Below are 6,299 nucleotides of genomic sequence, written 5' to 3'. Positions count from 1 at the left end.
TACGTTATGAATTACATAATTACATTATGAAGTACAAATATGTCTTCTCCCACATCTCATCTCTTACATCAGAAATCCATGTCTACATTTTTGCACTTTCCCACCCTTTTCTGGTTTCCCACCTTTCTGGGTCTCTGTTCTCTTCCTTCCTCTTCGCTTCCCCCCAGGACCCCAGAGTTGCTTTCTTTGAGGCCAGTGTCCACCGCCTCCCTCACATCTGTCCAGGGCTTTGGCCAGCTGCCTCCCTCCTACCTCATCCCAGTTTCCCATCAGAGAGCAGCCCGGCAGCTGCTGCTCTCACTGTGAGATTTGAGCTCCCGAGACCACAGCACACACATTTCACGAGTCAGCTGGGCCTCACCAAAGACTCTGGTCTTTATGGCTAACCCATTTATTTCTGCTTTCTGGGTGTGACTTTCTTTTTTCCTTTTTCTTTTCCTTTTGGGGGGAGGTGGTGGTGACAAGGATACCTGATTCTTTAGGCAGCTTTTCAAGCCACAGCTGACACCACTGCTGTAATTTTCACTCTGCCATGGAGGTTCCTTTGCAGGCTCATTTGTTTAGCTTCAGGTCCCACTGGCTTGGCCTTCTGAACCCATTTGTTTTCGCTCTAGGATGAACGAAGAAGTGAGTTTAGAACACTTCTGGTTATGAGATTCCTGACTCAGAGACCCTGGGGTCCAGCATTGAGTTCGTGGGGAAGCTTCTGAGGCTAGAAGTTGTGCCAAGAATTTGGGCACCTGACCATAGGTTCCCATCCCCATTTTAATCCCGGACCATGCATTGGTCTAACTGCTACATTTTATAGATGGGTAAACAGATCCCATGACAAGATGATGCACTGAAAGAAAACAAATATCTGAGGTTTGGTCACTGTGTTGGGTCATCCTGACCTCCACCCCAGGCTCCAAAAACATGTCCTATCTCCTGAGTATTCTTGCTTTTCCAAATGGATGCATACTGGATGCACACAGACACCCACTAACTACCACACTCAGGCCAAGTCTGGAATTTATAGGGTGCAGAGCAAAGTGAGAAGTGGGTTCAGCGGAGGATGTTCCCATGAACATGCTGCTGTCTGGACCCACAGTGGGCAGGTGATTTCCCAGGAAATTCCAACCGTGGTGTAGAAGCCCTGGGTCACTGGGTGGAGTGTAGGTCAGAGGCCCTTGCTCAGTTACCCACCAAACAAGCCATGGCACCACAAATTGAGGAGGGACAGCCACACCTTGCCCCATCCTGGGGAACACACCCAGCTCTGGCCCTGTCTGTGCTTGCATCCATGTCAGAGCAGATTAGTAGCAGAACACGGTGCACTAATATGTGAGGGAGCAGCTGGGGATAGGATGGGAGACCAGGGGCCGGGATCAAAGACAAACATCCAAGAGCCATGCCAGGGAGGCGACGGGAGTAGACCAACCACATCAAGCGCCCTGTGAATGCCTATCTGACTTGATTCACAAATGCAATCATATATTAGGAATCTCAAGATGAGCCGGGCATGGTGGCACATGCCTTTGATCTGAGCACTTGGGAGGCATAAGCAGGTGGATAGCTGTGTGTCTGAGGCCAGCCTGGTCTACATAGCAAGTTATAGGGCTAGCCACGATCCTGTTGAAGGAAAAGAGAGTGGGGGTGGGGGAGAACAGGGAGGGAGGGAAGGAGGGCAGCAGGGAGGGAGGGAGGGAGGAAGGAAGGAAGGAAGGAAGGAGGAAGGAAGGAAGGAGGAAGGAAGGAAGGAAGGAGGAAGGAAGGAAGGAATATCAAAATGGCAAAGCAGAGCACCAAGTTGAAGACCAGAATTTTGTGAACCAGCCCTATATGTTTATGTATTCTTTGCATGTGTGGGACTCAGGCCTGGCTCTGGGCTTTGGAAGGTCCAGAGAAAAATGAAAAGCAATGTTAACTGCAAACTCCTTAAAGGCATTAGCTTTGTTTCTCCCAAATGACCCTCTAAGCCGCCCAGCGCGGCTGTCACCTGACGCTTACCTCTGCCTTATTCCCACTCCTCACAGCCCTTGGGCGCCATCAGGTCAGCTCTTCTTAAAGCCCCAGCCCACCGAGGAGATGGCGAGACCTCAGGCCTGTCTTCCACAGCATTGCTGAAGCTGGTGTTTCCAACGCAAGCTGCTGTGACTTTCTTGCTCAGTCATCTCTTCTTGTCTTCTTCAGGGCTACAGCTCATAACAGACAGATCAGGTTCTGATGTAGAGACAGAGCGCTCAGTAAGTGAGCTGTGACAGGCGAGTATCTCGTGCATAAACAACCTCTTACCTGTATGATTATTAGCCCATTTTAGCTTAAAGCATCCTTGTGTTTTTTTTCCACTTACATAAATTTAAATAAGAACAATCCTATTCTGATGGCATAAACTAGAGACCAAGATCGCTCACCTTATAGAAAACAATCATAAAAATACATAGGGAATGACAGCTGCATGGAAATCTAACCAGATACTTAGCTTTCTGGAAACACACAGCGTGAGCTCTCTCTTTATTCAAGAAGGGAATTATCGAGCATTCAACAGTTGCCCCCACCTCCACCCCCACGCACCTCCTACTTCTCTTTGATTTAATCTTCAAGGAATAGTTCTGTCACAGTTCACGTTCCAGTCCATGCTGTTTAATGCCCTGCTGGTCCGTGTATCAGCTAATGTCATCTCTTGTACCCTGGTCTGCTGGTCTGTGTATCAGCGAATGTACCTCTAGCACCCTGGTCTGTTTGTCATACTTTGAGAACTACCAAAGAGGAGGTTAAGAAATAGGAGAGAGCCAAGATCTGTGCTCATGTACCAGGACTGCAAAATATTTAAAGCCCAAACAAGCCAGTCAGAAATACTATCTGCAGACACACGGACTAAAAGAATGCATACCAGTAGTTCCACAGCCGCAGCCTCTGAGGAGGAGTGAGCGGGCTGAGTGCTGTGGTCAGAGGGGCATCGTCAGCTTAGCAATGGCTTACTTGTTTTTTTTTTTTTTTTTTTTTTTTTTGGTTCTTTTTTTTCGGAGCTGGGGACCGAACCCAGGGCCTTGCGCTTCCTAGGTAAGCGCTCTACCACTGTGCTAAATCCCCAGCCCCGGCTTACTTGTTTAATTAAAGGCGCTAGACTCAAATGGGAACTTTTTTTAAAGGATGTATTTATTTAATAGTCTTCATACCTTCATGCACTTAAAAGTTTTTCTTGGGGCTGGGGATTTAGCTCAGTGGTAGAGCGCTTACCTAGGAAGCGCAAGGCCCTGGGTTCAGTCCCCAGCTCAAAAAAAAAAAAAAAAAAAAAAAAAAAAAAAAAAAAGTTTTTCTTAGGGTTTAGTAGGAAAAAAAAAGGAAAAGGAAACAGAGATTAAAGAAGAAAATTATGTCTGGAGCAAAAGATTCGACTGCACGGGCCTGCTTGAGCTGCTGGCGCAGATAGAGAATGTAATGACAGAAGTTAACTTTCCTATCATTCTGTCTGTAGGCCACAAATGCCATCAAGGTCCCAGTGGGTGTACCCGTGTTGGTGCTCCCTACAGTTTCTCTCACAGATGGCTGTCTCTTCCTGTTTCTTCGAGCTTCCCTCGGGGCATGTTTCAGTCCCTCTTCTTACGAGGACACGTCATGCTGGATTAGGACACGCCACAGTGATCTATCTCATTTGATTCTGTTACCTCACATTACAGCCACATCGGAATTTGTGACACCCACACAGGAGTCTCTTGTCCCCTCTCCTCGGTGATTTGGGTGCCTATCTTCTTCTTTCCCTAACCCCTGAAGTTTCCTGACTTACCGGTTCCCAGGCTTCCTCCAAGCGACTGAGTGAGACACGCGTGTCTTCTGAACTTCAGCTCATCTTTCCTGCTGCTGGAGTGTATGCTTGTCTTCGGGACGTCCATCCAGCCTCATACTCTATGGCTGCATGCAGCTCATCCAAGGCAACATGTTTAGACATCTCTCGTCTCAGTGCCCCCATCGAATGCCTCCACCCTATCTTGGGTATATCTTCAATGGACACTGATGGTATCTCTTTGCCTGGTTTTTGCCCTGTAGCTCTTCTCATACTAAGTCACTTTAAATAAGTCACATAGCGGGCTGGAGAGATGCCTCAGTGGTTAAGAACCAGAGGTTCTTCCAGAGCTCCTGAGTTCATTTCCCAGCAAGCACATGGTAGCTCACAGCCATCTGTAATGAGATCCAATACCCTCTTCTGGAGTGAGTACATTGTACTCATATATATAAAATAAATAAATAAATACATTTAAAATAAATAAATAAGCCTCGTGTTTGAGTCTCCTATCTAAGACTCCCCCAAGGATGTCAGTTGACATCCAAGTAGGAAAGGCAGAAAACTCTCTGGACACTTTAAGAAACATGTGATACAGCAGATACTTAAACTGAAGGGGAAGTGTAAGAAGTAGACAGAGGATGGGAAGGGTGCAAACATGGCAGACCCCAGGAACAAGAGCTACACTGAAGAGGCAGTGTAGGATCGAAACCTAAGGCACTTAGGTTCCCCACTCCATGCAACAACTGCATAGGCCCAGGCTGACTTGAAGCAGGGACCTTCTATTCCAGTCAAGTCCCTAATAGCTTTTCAGCCCGCTGAGTTCACGGCCCAATAATTGAATCTCTTTTTATACTGTCTGCCAGTTTGGGTGAAGTTTTCAGACTTTCCCTTTTCCTGGAGAAGCAGAGCTGTGGCCTTGAGCTCACCATTTGACCCTGACTGTAGGGTCCGCTGTAACGTTGAACCAGGTGTGGAGGAAAGGAGCCTCAGCTTTCTGCTCAGGTAGATTCTCAGAACAGCGCTTTCCCAAATGGGATGGAGCCAATCACTCTCCCCACACCTTGTGTTTGTTCAACTGTCTAATTCCTAAAATATATACCGGGTTGGAGTCTTAGCCCTGTCTCCCTCCTATGCTTAGGTCTACCCCTCCCCGCAAGAAGGTGGCCATCCTTATCTTGGCTGGTTCCTCACCGTGTCTCTGGGAACAAGACCGGGCAGGCCCTTCATTCCTGAAGAGAATAAACACAAGCTCCCACTCGGCCTGCCCACTGGAATTCCTACCGCTGACTGTTGCAGCCCTGGCCCTTTGCACCTGAGACATTTTTCAAAGTAAATTGATTTGTTCTGCTGCCAAAGCTCAGGCTGAATTCCTTGTCTCTAGGAATTTGCTTGGTCACAGTATGAGTCTCGGGTCTGATACCCAAGTGAACGGATAATGGGGTTTCTTGTCCCAGTGTCCTTGATAAACTCCTGTTACTGGTGTTTTCTTTTTGGGTCTATGTCTTGGTCTGTCTTTGTCTGGGGCACACCCATGTGGACTGGAAGAGGCCGTGAGTTGAGCTCAGATCCTTGTATGGGCACAGCCCTCTGCTTCTGTTCTCTATAATGTCTAGTAGGTTACTTTCCATCTACGTAATGGGGTGCTACAATCGGCTGAAAAGTAATCTAACTCTGAGATAGCTGTACCCTAGTCTCTGGAAACTACCAGCGTAACTTCATTTGGAAATAGGGGGTCTTTACAGGTTTTCAATTTGTCACAAATGTCCTTTCAGCAGGAACAGTGCAGGACAGGACACACACAGAAGAGTCAGTAATATGACATTAGAGGTAAGTGGCTAGAAGCCATGGAGTGTCAGGATCTATAAACATCCAAGGTGTGGACACTTACGGTTGGAGGCTGAACTGCCCCTTCCCCAAATTCATATGTGGAAGGCCTGGGCCCAGTACCTCAGGATGTTACTATATTTGGAGACAAGACTTTTAAGAGATGATCAAGTCAAAATGAGGAAGGAACCAGACTGATGTCCTTATATGGAGAAGAAGAGACGCCCAGAGGAAGGCCATGTGAGGTCAAAGCTATGAGAAAGCAGCTGTCTGTACACCAAAGAAGGTGTCTGCTAGCCCCGAGGACACCTTGATGTTAGTAATTTCTGCTCTTTAAATTATCCTGCCTATGGCTCTTTGTCATGACAGACTTAACCAATGAACGTGCCTGCCAACACCAGGACTTTGACCCAAGAATATTTATTTCAGGCATCTGGTCTCCAGATTATGAGAACTACGTTTCTGTTATTTCATGACCCCCAAACCGTGGCACCCTGTTATGGCAGGCTTTCGAAACTGTTGGAAGAGATGACGTCTAGCTGACAGGCTGGTCCCATGATCAAAGGGGTCACAGGAAGACCTGGTTGGTATTGGGTATGAACTCTGTATGTTTTAGCAGCATCAGAATTCCTTGTAGACACCATTGTATATTTCATTTTTCTGCACGAGTACAAGAGAACAAAATACCCTGGCCATAAAAGAGAAAAATACA

General features: G+C 47.1%; 1 long non-coding RNA gene across 2 annotated transcripts; it reads right to left on the bottom strand.

The window, feature by feature from the left end:
• Positions 1-337: 337 nt before the first annotated feature.
• On the bottom strand, positions 338-4,185 carry LOC102547940 (uncharacterized). Of its 2 annotated transcripts, none has more exons than XR_005489197.2 (3): positions 3,767-4,185; positions 1,990-2,202; positions 338-610 (listed from the first exon to the last, which is right to left on the bottom strand). It is a non-coding gene; the product is annotated as an uncharacterized LOC102547940 (long non-coding RNA). The 2 variants fall into 2 exon arrangements; XR_357116.5 differs by lacking the exon at positions 3,767-4,185 and adding an exon at positions 2,554-2,932.
• Positions 4,186-6,299: the final 2,114 nt, after the last annotated feature.

The sequence above is a fragment of the Rattus norvegicus genome, chromosome 9, assembly GCF_036323735.1.
Source record: "Rattus norvegicus strain BN/NHsdMcwi chromosome 9, GRCr8, whole genome shotgun sequence".
In the NCBI taxonomy this organism is placed as follows: Eukaryota; Metazoa; Chordata; class Mammalia; order Rodentia; family Muridae; genus Rattus; species Rattus norvegicus.
Note: the sequence above shows the minus strand (reverse complement) of the source record. Positions and strands in the feature narration are given on the sequence as shown.